Below are 14,345 nucleotides of genomic sequence, written 5' to 3' on the forward strand. Positions count from 1 at the left end.
AATGTAGAAAACCTACATCATGCAAATTAGAGAGAGAGAGACTCCCCTGGCCATGGGCGGAGTGGGTGTAAGTCAAGGGAGCGTAGCCAAGGGCCTGTCTGCACTAGGGAGATACAGGACTGGTCTATCCTTTAGCCTGTTCCCTCGTATCCACACTCCAGTTTGCATCGGTCAGCGTTTTACTGCACATCCACCCACCCAAGATCCCCCAGGTGCAAGCAGAGGGAAGCATCTGGTGCGATCGGGGTCGCATCATCAGGGCAAACGGCCCTTCCCCTTCCCATGCTGCTGTCCCATGGTGCCCAGGCCATTGCAGAGTGGGCCTGTAAAATTACCCAGCAGGCCCCGGCATTCTGGGAGTCGGGCAGCACACCATGGCAGTAAGTGGTACTTAACGCTGGGGCTGCACCCACAGCAAGGCACTCCCATAGTAGTCAGAGCAATTGGGCTGCCTCTGTCAAATGATGTTACGCCGGTGGATTCCTCTATAAAGGCAGGGTCTGTGGCGGCTTGATCCTGTACAGGCTTTGTCTACACTGCGGGATCTGCCCCGATTGCAGTCACCAGTGTAGCTGCATCAGTCCAAACCCTAAATGCAGACAGAGTCATGCACTGTAAAGCATGGTTTGCGTCCAAGCATCTAATCCCAGTTGGGAGGAAAAAACCCAAGGTTTCCTGGGACCACGCAACATCCGGCACCTCGGACAGTAACTGACGTCAGTGCAAAGTTGTTGCATCCACTCTGCGCTGGTGGAAATGACTGCGCAAGGTGCTGGGCAACACAAATCAGATCCCACAAGCCTGCACTGTGCATGCACTTTACTCCAGGAGCTGCAGTCAGCGTAAACACTCAGGGCAAATGTGCCTGTCAGTTTCTTAGCGGGAGCATTGTGGGTGAAACCAGAGATAAAAAAACACAATCTGCTACAGCCCAAGCAAAAGCTCTGTGCTAGGGCTGTACTCGTATCCGCTGGATCAGCACAAAGGGGAACGTGTAACATACACTCACCAGTGGGTTACACCAATATACCCTTAAACCCCTTTCACAGCCCCTCCGAATGCAGCCTGCGATCCCTGCCCCAAGGAGGTGCCAATATCTTATACTCCCCATCTAGGCTGCCTAAGGCCACATTTGCCAAATTCCTCAGCTATGAGAAACAGATGTGTTCTGTTTTGCATTTGCTGTTTTATTGGCTGGTTTTAGTTCCTCTCCCAAAGGGGATGTGGGGGGAAGGAAGTCCCTGACTTTTGCTTCGGCCAGCAGCAACTCAGATCTGTCTTTCTTCCTGCTCTGCGACCTTGGCTGAATTTCAGAGCAAGGCAGGGGCACTGTCCCCACTTCAGTGATTTGAAATACAAGAACATACAAACTAATCCAGAGTGGAATCAAGAGGCTCCCACCCATTTCCTCCCTCCCATCTCGCTCCCAAGCAGCCTGTCTCCTGTCCCCTGGTTTTGAACCCAAGCACTCTGTCCTCTGGTTCTGAATGCGTCAGCTCTGGATCCTGTCCCTGTTGGGGGGGACTCAGAAAGAAAAAGGTTGAGAACCCAGTCGTAGGGGATAGGGGGTATTCTCCCCTCACCCAGGAGGACAATCTCCCCACTAGCCCATATAGACCAGGAAGGGTGAGCTGCTTCCGGAGCTGCAATCCTATTGTTCATTCCCTGGGAGGTCCTGCTGGGAGCAGTGTCCTTTGAAGAGGGGGAGGGGACAAAAGGGAAACAGCCCCACGTGATTTCTCAGAAAGGGCCCAGATGAGAAGAAATGAGAGCAACCAGTTAGTTTCGTGGGAGGTGCCAGAGGAGGAGACAGCCAAAAGAAGGAGCAGTCCTCGTGGCACCTTAGAGACTAACAAATTTATTCGGGCATAAGCTTTGGTGGGCTATATCAGACGCATCTGATGAAGTGGGTTCTAGCCCACCAAAGCTTATGCCCGAATAAATTTGTTTGTCGCTAAGGTGCCACAAGGACTCCTTGTTGTTTTTGCTGATACAGACTAACAGGGCTTCACCTCTGAAAGTAGGAGGAGAGGGGGTTGCCATCTTCCTCTTTTCTCCGGCTGAGGGGTGCGTGCTCTCGGGTGGGGCCAGAAATGAGGGGTTCAGGGTGCGGGAGGGGGCTCCAGGCTAGGGCAGGGGGTTGGGGTGCAGGAGGGGGTGAGGGATCCGACTGGGGGTGCGGCTCTGGTGTGGGGCCAGGGATGAGGGGTTTGGGGTGCGGGAGGGGGATCCAGGCTGGGACGGGGGGTGAGGGCTCCGGCTCTGGGTGCGGGCTCTGGGGTCGGGCTGGGGTTTGGGGTGCAGGAGGGGGCTCAGGACGGGGGATTGTGGTGCGGGGTATCACAAGTCTGGTGATATTTAAAGAGTTGTGTTTTTTTATCTTAAAGCCCCAGGTAGCGTTTAGCTATTAGGCCAATATAAACGTCAAACAACAATAATAATTGTTCTAAGCAATAAATTCTCTACACAAAAGAATAAATGGACACAAATCTGACATCAGGAATTACAACATTCAAAAACCAGACGGTCCCAATCTTTGGGGCTTTATCTTATATAGGAACCTACTACCACCCCCCCCACCCCCCACACACAGTCGGGATTTTTCACACTTGCTAGCTGGTCACCCTACTCCTGTCTCTTTCTCGGTGCTCCCGACACGTCCTTCGATTTCAAGCCCTCGCCCCACTTTAGAAAGTTCAGCGACATGTAATGCAGGAAGATTCAGACATAAACCGGAGTGGAATGTAGTGGCTCCCTTCCATCCAGCCCCCCTCCCCGTCTAGCCCTCCACCCGCAGTGGGGGGAGGCGCCACACAGCCCTTCCCCACCCCAAACTGGGTTAGAGCCCCCAATCTTAGTGCAGCCTCAATCCCTAGCTTACAGTGGAAGATTCAACCCCTGCCCCCCAGTCCCCTCCTTACTTTGCTGCTGCTGCTAAGGCAGCCTGCAGAAAGGCGATGAGAGTTTCCCCGGTAGTGGTGGTTTTTTCTTGCAGTTTGACCCACCCCCAGAGCAATCATCAGCAGTTCCCTGTGCAAAAGGGAAACTGCAAAGCAGTCATTGTGTGACTCCTGTCCTCATAACGGCCGGGGGGGGGGGGGGGGGGAGCTGCTGAGATCCACTGAACCAAACTGTAAACCCTGCATATGATGGAAACCACTTCAAGCCAGGGGGTGCGGCAGCCCCCTAGTTCCCGCGGCTCTGCTGGTTAAAGGACAGCACCAGCCACTAGCTGTCATGGTTTTGAGCCCCCTTCTCACCTCCACACATTTCACCCCGCAGGGGGCTATTTCTCTCTGCTTGTTTTCTTGGGGGAGGGGGTGTGTGTGTGTGTGTGCCTCTCCCCAGTTCTGCACCCAAAAACGGTCAGGATTTCCGAGCTGATTTTATGGGGGCGGGGGGTTTGGGGGTGGGGGTGCGGCCACTCATGAGTTTGGGATTGGCACCGCTGGAAAGATCAGGGCATTTCTGAAGGCAAGAAAGAAGAAGGGGGTGGTGGTTGGGGGGAGGAAGAGGAGAACAGGGGGGGATTTTTTTTTTTAAAGCAGAAAAGAATTTTGTTTGTGTAACATTTACAAAGAATCACCAAAGAGGATAAAGCAAAACTATGCAAGAAAACAAAAGCAAACAGAAGGTACGACACAGCAGCCTTCAGGAGGGAGAAGTGTTCCGGCTAGCCTGGGCCCAGAACAGGGGGGGATCAAAGGCACGAAGAAGAAGAAGAAGAAGAAGAAACTGAAGCTAAAAGGCTTCACTGCAGTGAACTCAAGCTATCCACACTTGCGTGAGTGAACTCCTGGCGAGTGTGCCTCGCTGGGCTGAGAGCAGTCCCACTGTGGATTAACCCTCGCCCTGCAGGGAGCGCTTGTGCGAGCGGCCACCACAGTGGAGTGAAGGGGCTTTGGGTGTGGACGGGACTTGGGATATAGCATTTAAGGGCAGCACTTGGGATATAGCAGGAGTTAACTCGGCAGGAGCACCTAGAAGAGAGGAACAAACCTTCCCACTCGGACTAATCCGGTTTATCGGGGGCCCGGAAACAAAGGAGAAGATACACAGCACCCTTCGCTCTGACTGGGAGTGAAGCAGAGGCCCGCCCGTGAGACAGTTCCTGGCCAATGGGAGCTGCTGAGCCGGTGCTGGGAGCGGGGGCAGTGCGCAGAGCCCCCGTGGCCGTCCCTCCACCTAGGAGCCAGAGGGCGATGCCAGCAGCTTCCCAGGAGTTGCATGGAGCCGGGTAGGGAGCCTGCCTGCACCGCCGACCAGACTTTTAATGGCCTGGTCGGTAGTGCTGATCGGAGCCGCCAGGGTCTCTTTTCGACCTGGCGTTCCAGTCCAAAACCGGACCCCTGGCAACCCTAAGACATCTGTAGCATAGACCTGGCCTCTACCTCAATCCCCGTTGGGTTGGTGGCTCAGCCACTCCTGTCTGGAATTGGGCAGGGCTCTGTTCCTTCCAATAGCTTGTGGTCACGGACTCCATCTGTGGTGAGGGTCTGTCCCAGCGTTGCACACTATTATTAATCATTTTGTACTATTATACAAATAATAATACAAAACAGGACCCTGGTGCTTGCCGATAGCAGGGAGAGGGGGCAGAGTGAGGGCCGCCGGCTTCATCAGCGTCCCTGAGCATGCTCAGTCCGTGTGAGATGTTAACGGGGCCCTGTGCTGAGCTTCATTCTTGGGGCCCCTCCTTGGGACCCAGCCAAGGAAAAGAACACTCGCTCTGATCTCCCCCTCACCGACCCTCTTTTTCATTCTTTTCTTCTTCATCCTCCTCCTATAAGTAAGAGGAAGTAAATGAAAATCAAGTGAGGGACCTTGATTGCTCTTGTAGCCTAACTTATTTTTCCACAGACCACTGGAAAATCGCCGAGGGTCTCGACGGCCCACGTAGGGATCTTCCCAAATACTGTTTGCACCGTTAGCCAACGAGTGTAAAGTACTTTGGATAAGAGCATTGTATAAAAAAAATGTAAAAAAGCATTGGGGTGCGGGGTCTGGCCAGGACTTAGGGTGAAGAAGGGGGCTCAGGGCTGGGGGTGCAGGGTCTGGCCAGGAGTTAGGGTGAAGAAGGGGGCTCAGGGCTGGGGGTGCAGGGTCTGGGAGGAAGTTAGGGTACAGGAACAGGCTGGGGGTTGCGGTGCAGGGTCTGGCCAGGAGTTAGGGTGTGGGAGGGGGCTCAGGGCTGAGGGTGCAGGGTCTGGCCAGGAGTTAGGGTAGAGGAGCAGGCTGGGGGTTGGGGTGCAGGGTCTGGCCAGGAGTTAGGGTGTGGGAGGGGGCTCAGGGCTGGGGGCGCAGGGTCTGGCCAGGAGTTAGGGTAAAGGAGCAGGCTGGGGGTTGGGGTGCAGGGTCTGGCCAGGAGTTAGGGTGTGGGAGGGGGCTCAGGGCTGGGGGCGCAGGGTCTGGCCAGGAGTTAGGGTAGAGGAGCAGGCTGGGGGTTGGGGTGCAGGGTCTGGCCAGGAGTTAGGGTGCGGGAGGGGGCTCAGGGCTGGGGCAGGAGGTTGGGGTGTGGAGTGCTTATCTGGGGCAGCTCCCGTTTGGTGTGAGGGGTGCAGGTGGGGATGTGGAGGGAGGGCAGGAGTCAGGAAGGGAGGGGGCTGGGGTGTGTGAGGGGGCAGAGGGTGTGGGGGGTTGCAGGAGTCAGGGAGGGAGCAGGCTGAGGGTGTGGGAGGTAGGGGGTGTGGGGGGTTGCAGGAGTCGGAGGGCTGTGGGGCAGGAGTCAGGGTGGGCAGGGGACTGGGTGTGTTTGAGGGGGATGCAAGGTCTGGGAGGGAGTTAGGGTGCAGGAGCAGATTGGGGGTTGGGGTTCAGGGTCTGGCCAGGAGTTAGGATGCAGGAGGGGGCTCAGGGTTGGGGCAGGAGGTTGGGGTGTGAAGCACTTACCTGGGGCAGCTCCCATTTGGTGCAAGGGGTGCAGGTGGGGATGTGGAGGCGGGTGCAGGAGCTCCCGTTTGGTGCTCAGGGTGGGGTGGGGGATGTGGGGGGGGGTGCAGGAGTCAGGGAGGGCAGGGGGTGAGGGGGTGCAGGAGTCTGGGCTGGGGATGTGGGGGGCTTGGTTTGTGAGGGGGGTGCAGGAGTCAGGGCAAGGGGCTGACGAGAGAGTATGGGCTGGGGTCGTGGGGGTGCTCCCAGCCCCCTGCTGTGAGCCTCTCAGGGCAGGGGGCTGGGGGAGGGAATATGTGTAGGGGGAGTGCAGGGGCCCCGCCTTTGCTCTGCCCTGCCCCAATTCCACCCCCTTCCCCAAGGCCCCGCCCCGCCTCTTCTCCGCCTCCTCCTCCAAGTGGGCTGCAGCCAGCTCCTCCCCCTCCCTCCCGGAGGGGCGGCAAACAGCTGTTTGGCGGCGGGGAAGCACTGGGAGGGGGCAGGGCGGGAGCGCGGCAGGCTCGGGGGAGGAGGCCGGGGGGCGAAGAGCTCGCCTGCCAGTGGGGGCAGAGCAGGAGCCCCACAAATGTGCCGACATTGCCATAAACAGCAGCTGTGTGAGGAAGCTCGTCTTGGTTCAGACTTTTCAAACCCATTCTGCTTTCTCGGGTACGAGAATTTTCTCATATACTGTAGATGCCTTTAAAGTGTGTATTAATGTTTGAATTTCCATTCAAATTTCCAACCAATGACTAAATTGGCAACACCGCCTGAAACTTGGTGGGGGTGGGCTGTGGAAATTCGGGGGGGGGGATTTACACCCCTCCCAGGAGGGGTCTGGGGAAATCCCTGCTGCCTGGTGACTCACTCTCATGTAGGGTGACCAGATAGCAAGTGTGAAAAATCGGGACGGGGGTAGGGGGTAATAGGAGCCTACATAAGAAAAAGACCCCAAAATCAGGACTGTCCCTATAAAATCGGGACATCTGGTCACCCTCCTCTCATGCCGTATGTTTGGACCTATCACAATGAGGATTTTTCTTTCCAGTGTGGTTGATTGCTGCCGGGATTGGGTTCTTGGTGTTGAGATCAGACAGTGAGTCATGGGACTGAAAGATGATTTCACTAGGAATGTTTGTATCTTTCTTGCTGTCTGTGTCTTTTTTTGCTCTGAGAAGGATCTAGCAGCCACAGTGAACAAACAACTCAACCTGAGCTCCCGGTCATCTGCTGTGGCTAAAAGGGCAAATGTTAGCCTTTGGATGGACAAACAGGGGAGTAACAGGAAGGCGTAGAGAGGTGATGTAAGCTCCGTACGGGCCATTGGTGAATACTACGCCCAGTTCTGGTGTCAACGTTTTTAAAAAGGATGCTGAAAAATTGGAGAGGGTGCAGAGATTAGCCTACAAATTATTCAAGGGCTGGGCAAAAATGCCATATGGCGAGAGATTGAGGGCTCAGCTTGTTCACCTGAAGATCCAAGAGGTGACGTGGTCACAGTGTATGTGGACCATCCTGGAGAGAACCAATGGCTGGAAGTTAAACAAGACAACTTCAAATTAGAAATGAGTCCCGGCCAGCTGTATGCTGACATGAGCAGACGTCACCACCGAATGTGGACTCGGTTCTTTTTGGGAGGTTTTCTTTGCTTCCATCAGTGCTACAGGCTTCTTTAAAAAAAACTCTGTCATGCTTAGGATCTGCAGACTCAGTTCCACTTTGTATAAAGGATTGGAGCAGGGGGACTGGACCCGCAGTCTCCCATCTTCTTAGGTGGTGTACTAATTATGAAGCTTTAGAGTCATTTGCTCTCTTATTCACTCTCTGGCCCAATGATTCTTTAGTTATTTATCCCCCGTGGAACAGCTTCAGGGGAAGCTCCACATCAGCATATCCCATAGCTCAGTGAACTCACCTGAGTGGTGGGGAAACCCCTGTTCAAATCTTTTCCTCCCCCTTGGGCAGAGGGGGGAATTGAACCTAGATCTTCCACATCCCAGGGGAGCATTCTAACTAGGGTCTGAGCTGGTAGGCCTGGTCAGAGCACGCCTACTGGATCCATCCCTGCATGCAACTTAGGTGGGTGAGCAGCAACGATCTTCCCCTACTTCATAGATCATTTGACTAATGAGACTGAGAGGAAAACAATGTGTAACTTCTGTGAACAGCGTGTACTGGAGTCATGGGAACAAGCGACAAGACTCAGGGGGTGGGAGTACTTGGAGGGGAGAGATGGAGCAAAAGAGACAATTTCCATCAGGCTATGGCACATTCTCCCCCGGGGAAGCAACGGAAACCCCATTAGTGGAATGGCTTAAATGGGACGGGGCGAAGCCCTGGAGAATCAACTGTAGGGAACATTTTTGCATTGCTTGCAGGATGACAAGACGGGATTGAACCCAGGCTCTTGCATTGTTGATTTCTTTGAAAGCTTCTCACTCTGCTTCCTCTTTGCAAGGTTAGCTGCAGATCTGGAGTTCTCTGTGTAGCACCTCAAAGCTGCCCCAGGCAGAAAGCAATTTCCTTCCCCTTCTCTCATCGCCAAGCTGAAACAGAAAACAGAATGTAATGTCCATATATAGCCACAGAGTGAGAGGCATTCAAAAACGCAGCAACGGAAAAATGGTGGAAGAGAGCTACGGCGGGTCAGATGCTCGGCTGGTGTCGCTCCACCATAGAGCGCTGATCTGCAATAGCTGATAATCTGGTCCTATATAAACACAAGGGCTCCGGATTTCCCTCTGCAGCCTAATCTCTTTCCTGCCAGCGTTGGAAAAAGCCAAAGGGGAATATCAAAGGGATAGAATGGTGCAGGCCTGAGGGTAAGGGACGGGAAGGGGCAGGGCATTTTCTAGTGAGGGACTGATGGGGCTGGTTTTCCATTCGTTTACACTAAGGTAAATCAGGAGCAATCCCACTGCAGTAAGCGGAGTTACACTAGTATGCGAAGAGCATCGAGCTTGAATCTGCCATGCTCCTCTGGTTCCTGCTAATGGTCAGAATTCTGTGTGGACGGTGCCAACTTGTTGGCAAGTTCAGTCCATCTGTGCCCAGCACAGACTCAGTCTGCCGGCCCAGGGGTCAGCATGAAAAAGGGGGAAGCGTTTCTGGAGGATCAGCAGAGTTGCCACTAGGGTGATGAGATGACAAGAACAAAATATCGGAACACATGGTGGTGGGGGTGGGGTGGGGGGGCACAGGCTCATACCCCCCACCCCACTGGAGCCATGGCGGGAGGGGGATACAAAGCCTGAGGAAGCCACAGGTTGGTGGTGCAGGGCCCCGGCTCCGGGTGCAGCCCCGCCACGGGTCGGGGGCTCACAGCCCCCGCTCCAGCCCTGCTGCAGGGTTGGGGGTGGGGGGGGCATGGCCCCGTCCCCCGCCACAAGCACAGGGCCCCGGCTCCTGCCCACAGCCCCGCTGCTTACCTGGGGGACGGTTCCCACCCACTGGGAAGCACCTGGCAGGTTCCTCTGGCTCCTCGGGTCAGCGGTGGCCAGTGGGGTGGCCCATTGGCTGGAAGCTGTGAGGGCGGGACTTACTTGGGGGCGTGAGTAGCACGCAGCGCCCCAGGGGCAGGGGCAGTCGGGGGCGGGGGGGGTCCTGTGCCCTGTCTGCTTCCACAGTTCCCATTGCCTGGCCCACGACGGAGCCAGTGCTTGTAGTAAGTGCATCACTCAGAGACCCCCCTGGCCGCCCCACTGCCTAGGGGCCGCAGATTCCTGCTGCCCGCTGTTTCCTGGGAGCCGCCCCAAATGAGCACTGCCGGGACCCCAGGTGAGCGCTCGCCAGTGTCCTCCTCCAGCCCTGAGCCAAAACATTGGGACAAATGGCGTCCCGAGCATACATCGGTCGGGACGCGGGACAAACAACTAAATATCGGGATAGTCCCGACGTTATCGAGACGTCTGGTCACCCTAATTGCCACTACGACCAAAGCTTGATTTGACTAAGAGGCTGGGTCTGTCCTCCGACATCAGGAAACTCCTCGTGAAGTGGATTTGCTCATTACCCTAGCTTTTCCTTTAATTTGCCTTTTGGTGCACATTGTGATGAACGTAGGCTTCTCTGCGCCGGCTAGGAGACAAACTCCCCACAGAAACAGGCCATCGGTTTAGCAATACAGGGCATTGTTATCTGCCTAACACACGGGACCTCCTGGTCAACCTCCTCCTGGCCCTGGCTAAAGTGGCCATCTATGAAACCAGGGTGAGGAGTTTGGCCGATGGAGTCTCCTGTGACTGTGGGGCCTATTTCCGACCCTCCGTCCGTTCACGCCTCCGGGTAGAGTTCCTCTGGGCGGCGTCCGCTGACTCCCTTGACACCTTCGAGGACCAGTGGGTGCTGTCCGGGGTCCTCTGCTCGGTGTCCCCGTCCGGTTCCCTTCGTTTGACCCTTTGACCGCACTCCTGTCCCTGTTCTTCATTAGTTGTCCCCCGTAATTATTTGGTTTTCCAGGTCCTGTGGACCCCCCTCTTAGGCTGTGGGGTGTGTGTGTGTGTGGATCCTTTAGCACTTCCTGGATCCCAATAAGACCGGTGTTTAGAAGCCCCAGCTGAGATCAGGGCCCTTTGGTGCACGGTTTAGAAAAGCCTCTTCCATCAGTGACCCCAAATGTCCACACTCCGGCGCCAGAACCTCAGAAACCCCTACCCTAGCCATGCCCCTGCTAGGCCCCCCGTGTAACTTGATCCTCTTTTGGCTTGAGACATTTGGTTCCCCTAATGCAGCAGGAGGCGGGATTTAAAGGAGAAAACTTCTTGGAGGGCAGGCCAGAAATGTAACCCTTTCAGTGCCAAGGTGACGGAGCAGCCGTGCAGTTGCCCATTAATTATTATTTATATTATGACATTGCCGGTAGGGCTGGGGCCCCATTGGACAAGGGTTTGTATAGATGGACCTGAAGAGTTTACAGGCTAAGGCCCCTGACATACGTGATTGCCTTTACTACTATGAGCCCTGATCCCCAGCTAGTGTAAAGGGCATAATTGCTTGGAGGACTGAGGCATAGATTAGGGTGACCAGACAGCAAGTGTGAAAAATCCGGACGGGGTGGGGGGTAATAGGCGCCTTTATAAGACAAAGCCCCAAATATCAGGACTGTCCCTATAAAAGTGGGACATCTGGTCACCCTAGCACAAACAGAGGCAGGATTATTTCCTAGCAGGGAGGGGGAAGACTTGGGCCATGCAGAGTTGAAGTGACTTTGCCCAAGGTCACCCAGGGAGTTGCTGGCACAAGTGGTCTTTGAACCCAGGTCCCCAGGCCAGTGCCTTCACTGCAAGGCCACCCTTCCTGACCCCAGGAGGGGGTTTGAAATGGGGCCCCTAAGAGGAATGGTAAATAGAGAAAGTGGGGTGCAAAAAGGAAGGAGATGGTTGTTACCTCCATGGCTCCCTGCAGCCTGGTCCCAGCATCCTCAGTGCTTTGCCGGATGGATGTCACTGTGTCAGACTCGCGGTGCCAATTCCAGGCAGAGGTACCACCCTGACCTCCTTCCCGCTCTGCGCTTCCCATTGGGTCCAGAATCCGAGATGTAGCAATCAGGGCGGGTTTACCGTACATTTCCCCCCTCCCATTGTCCTCTTCATCGACACGACCAACCAGCATTTTCAGTGACATAATAAAAATAAAAATTCCATATCCCCAGCTCCATGAGAGTCAACAGGTGCAGATCCCCAGCTGCTGTGTCAATCAGGTGTAGCTCCACTTAGGTCTGTCTACACCAGCTGGGGGTCTGGCTCATCGCTGGTGTAAATACTCACCTGGCTGGCGGAGCAGCAATTCCCCGATAATCCTCTCCATGCTAGAAAATAAACCGGCTGAGACTCCTCTTCGCCAGAGCAAAGTGTAAAAGCCCCAGCTTGCCCCGTTTGGAGGTGTAGAGAGAGCACCATCCCCTTAGAGATGCAGAAGGGTGTGAGTCTGGGCTAGCCAATTTCTTTTTACCTTTGCCTCTCCAGCTGCTGACTCAGCCAGTGGCGTGTTTGCAGAGGCCCAATGGCTGGTGCCATGTGTCACCACAGCCCCTCCCACCCCCTCCCCTCAAGCCCTGCTCTGAAAGGGACGCTCCCTCAGCGTTCCTGATACCAGGCACCAGCTCACTGCCTTCCTAAACCGTGTCAGGGAGATCTCAGGGACCGGCACCGGTCCTAGGGTGACCAGACAGCAAGTGTGCAAAATCAGGACAACGGGTGGGGGGTAATAGGAGCCTATATAAGAAAAAGACCCCAAAATAGGGACTGTTCCTATAAAATCGGGACAGCTGGTCACCCTAACCGGTCCACGGACCGGTCCTTGAGTAACACTGCTCTGCATCACAGGAGCAAGCAACATCCTCGCCCCCCTGCAGATTCTATCCCCCCCGGGTGTCTGCAGCAATGAGTCCCAGATTCTGCATCTCTCAGTTAGCAGCTGGCGTGGGGGGCTCCTGCTGTGGGATATAGACTGGCTCCCATCCTTATGGAGGGATGGGCTCCCTGTTGCTCTGCAACACCTAGGCATCAGCTGTACTGGTCCACTAGTAAGCCCAGACCCTGAGGAATCCCCAGCACAGGGAGTGGGGGAGGGTGGAAGAGGCAAGGGCATAGCTATGGGGTATTTTGGGCAGCAGGGTTAGGGACTGGAGGAGGGTAGGGCTAGCAGGGGGCTTGGCCATGGGGTACAGCAGGGATGGGTGGCTGGAGCAGAGAAGGCTGGAAATGGGAGGGGCTATGGTGATTTTGCTTCTCCCTAGTGATGGCCCGGAAGGGGTACAAGTTAGGGTGGCCCTGGTCTGTGAAAGGGACCAAACCGGCCTCTGGCTATCTACGAATAAGAGAGATGCAAGCTGCCATTGCACCTCTCAGGTTCCGGGTTGCTCTGGGGGCTGGTGCATATCCCAGGATAAGTTAGAGTAGCCTCGGGGGTGCTGTAATTTATAGCAACTTCACAGCCTGGAGTGCAGAGTGCTCTGGCCACGCCCACTCCTGTCATAGCCCCTCCCCCCAGCAGCTGAGCGGGAGGGCAGCACGTGCTTCCAGTGAGCTCCAATACCACGAGCCTTTGGATCCGGAGACCTGGGCTCTATTCCCAGCTCTGTCATGGGTCTGCTGGGTGACCTTGGGCAAGTCAATGTCCCCACCTCGTGCCTCAGTTTCCCCATTTGACAAAGGGAGTTAATGATACTGGCCTCCTGTAAAGCGCCTTGCGATCTACAGCTGAAAAGCCCTAGATAGGAGCTCTCTCCCATTCACTTCTCCCTGCCTCCCATCCTTGGGCAGGTTCTCATCCCAGACGCAGCATCTGTGAGACCCCTTCACCCGGAACGATTCTGCTTGTGGGAAAACATCAGCGACAAAGTCAGACCCGATCCAGGGCTGAGCCTGTGCTGAGGCTATCGGCTTTCCGCTGCGTATCAGCCTGTGCCAAATAAGAGCTTTAAAAGGGCAATTTTTCAGCCTTTCATCATTTTCGGGTTGTTTTGAATGATTTCCATCGGGTTTTTATTGAACATTTTCTGGTTTCAAAGTAGCAAATATTTTTAAAATTAATTTTTAGTCAGTCAAGGCCCCCTGTGTCCACATTGCCGACGGGCAACAGAAACTTTCTCTGTTTCAAATTGATCTTCCAGAGATCAACGCACAATACAGATGGCTCCATTATTATGTGTATTACGGTAGCACATGGAAGCCCCAGCTGAGATCAGGGCCCCCTTGTGCCGGGAGCTGCCCAGACACCCAGGGAGAGACAGTCCCTGCCCCAGCTGAGATCAGGGCCCCCTTGTGCCGGGAGCTGCCCAGACACACAGCAAGAGACAGTCCCTGCCCCAGCTGAGATCAGGGCCCCGTTGTGCTGCACAAACACGCGGCAAGAGACAGTCCTTGCCCCAAAAGCTTACCATTGAAATAGTCAAGACAGGTACTGATCAGGAGGGGAAACAGAGGCCCAAAGCACCATGCCCAAGGTCACACACCATGGCAGCATCCCATTAGAGCTGGGAATGGAAAATATGTGACTTGATTTCCAGTCCCATGCTCTAGCTACTGGATTTCCTTCCTGATGGTGCTGTGAAACAGGGGAAAGAATGGGTAGGCCTTAGACAGGAGTCAGGACTAGAACCTACAGCTTCTTGAGGCCCATGCCAATGCCCCTACCCACTAGATCATGCTGTTCCTATATTCCCTTCCAGTGGGTGTGTGGGTCGGGGGAAGGGACAGGGAGGTCATTTCTCCCCATCTCCAGTTAGTGGACCCATGGCTGATGCCAAGGGCTTTGATCCTGCCATTCTGCTTTCTAACCCTTGCTGTTTTTCTTTTGGCAGCTGAACTCAACAATCTACTCAGCTGAAGGGCAGAAGCAGCTATCAAAGGACTACTGCTCCCTTCCCAGCTGAGGCCGCATTGCGTCATATCTTCTGCTGGCTGATTTCCCATGAACTCTATCTGAATTTGCAGCCTGAAATTGGCTCAGATGTAGCTTCCAGGACAGCAGCTCAC

At 55.0% G+C, this 14,345-nt stretch overlaps 1 protein-coding gene across 2 annotated transcripts in view; it reads right to left on the bottom strand.

Annotated features, from left to right (window-relative positions):
- Positions 1 to 14,345, bottom strand: part of LOC140898353 (C-type lectin domain family 2 member D-like) — a 125,188-nt gene that overhangs the window by 18,117 nt on the left and 92,726 nt on the right. Inside the window, exon 1 of one of the 2 annotated variants that reach the window (XM_073312062.1) lies at positions 2,922 to 3,069. The exons of the other annotated variant lie outside the window; for it this stretch is intronic. The gene's annotated coding sequence lies outside the window, so the exon portion shown is untranslated. Of the gene's footprint in view, positions 1 to 2,921; positions 3,070 to 14,345 lie in introns of those variants that run through there. 2 annotated transcript variants of the gene reach the window in all.

The sequence above is a fragment of the Lepidochelys kempii genome, chromosome 14, assembly GCF_965140265.1.
Source record: "Lepidochelys kempii isolate rLepKem1 chromosome 14, rLepKem1.hap2, whole genome shotgun sequence".
NCBI lineage: Eukaryota > Metazoa > Chordata > Testudines > Cheloniidae > Lepidochelys > Lepidochelys kempii.